Source organism: Anneissia japonica, unplaced genomic scaffold (assembly GCF_011630105.1).
Source record: "Anneissia japonica isolate Jap-2015-1 unplaced genomic scaffold, ASM1163010v1 scaffold284983_len440753_cov197, whole genome shotgun sequence".
NCBI classification, from domain to species: Eukaryota; Metazoa; Echinodermata; class Crinoidea; order Comatulida; family Comatulidae; genus Anneissia; species Anneissia japonica.
The window spans coordinates 429,922-431,488 of NW_022682882.1; positions in this window are offsets into that span (position 1 = coordinate 429,922).

Sequence of the window (1,567 nt, forward strand, 5' to 3'; positions counted from 1 at the left end):
AAATCAGAAGCATGATCTCAAACATCAGAACCCAGCTTTTATTGTTTAAAACTGTCGGGCCCCATTGAATGAAACTACGGTATTATAGTTTATATTATATTTTGTTTAAACAATTTCGGGGGTGGGGGAGAGGGAGGCCCTCGCACTTGGGGCCCTGGCGTTCCCCCTCCCCTCCGTCAGCGCCCGAGACGCCACTGATGTAACAACTGCTGATTGTAGCAACCCCAAAAACGAACGGCGCTTCAGAAAATACAGTACAAGTATACCAATTATTCTCGCAAACTTCATATCCTATCGCGTTGTTTTTTATTGAAGTGTACATTTTTTTTGAATATTTTAAAATCCTTAAGTTAACTTTTTTTTAAGTTTTTTTTTTTTAAATTTTCAATGAAAAATAAATGCGATCGTTAATATTGACCTTGGTACAATGTAAACCTGTAATCATAATGACTACTTATACAGAATTTTACTATATTATAGGCCTAGACTAGGACCAGACCTCCTACTATAGTACAGAGGCCTAGTCCAAGACCTTGTTGCAAATCCCAGCCCACATAAAGCCTAGCCTATAATGCTTAGCATAGGCAGGCCCGTAGGCAGGATTTTCGATGGGGAGGTGCGTTTTGCAACCGAAGTGGACTTTACGATGGGCGACTGTCTAGGGGTCCCCGCGAGGGTGGGGCGAATCATCTGGAAGCTCTGACAAATTATCATTTTGAGGGCCTTTTTTAATGGATTTCTAAAATCCATAATTTGTAATATCCTATTAAAATTTTCATTCATTTAAGTATTGTCTAGGGACCTACAGTAAAAGCAGGAGAAATAGAGGATGGGGGTGAAGGGAGGAACTTGAGATAGATGGAAAATTTATGATTATGGCACCTCAAAATGGCCGGAAATGGCACTCTCAGACAATTATGATTTTTCTTTCTTTCTCCATTTTCTTTTATAATTTTAGGGGGCTCTTCTCCCTGAAAAAGTAATGTTATTTTGTCCTGTACATCTGCATGCCTATAGATAACATTCTTCATATTATGTAGATCAATCTGCAATCACCGGAGACGATCATTTTCTAACAAATTTCATGCCACATTATTAAAAATCAACGGTTAGATACGCTGGCAAATATATAATGCATGCAGGCATGCTATAACATTTTGTGATAATTAGGAACGATTTTGTGAAATCATAGGTTTCAAAAAGTGTACCTGGGGGGCGTCCGCCCCCTCTGCACACCCCCCCCCCCCCCCCCCCCCCCCCTTGCCTACGGGGCTGAAAAATTATAAAAAAAATAAAAAATAAATGCGATCGTTAATATCGATCTTGGTACAATGTAAACCTGTAATCATATGACTACTTATACAGAATTTTACTATATTATAGGCCTAGACTAGTCCTCCTACTATAGTATAGAGGCCTAGTCTAAGACTACTCCCAGCCCACATAAGCCTAACCTATAATGCCAAGCATAGGGCTCGTGATCGCGGTACCCTGACCATTAAGAAGACGCACTGGGAAGCGTTGTTCACGGCATTGGACTGCGGCGAAAACTGATTCCAGATGTGTA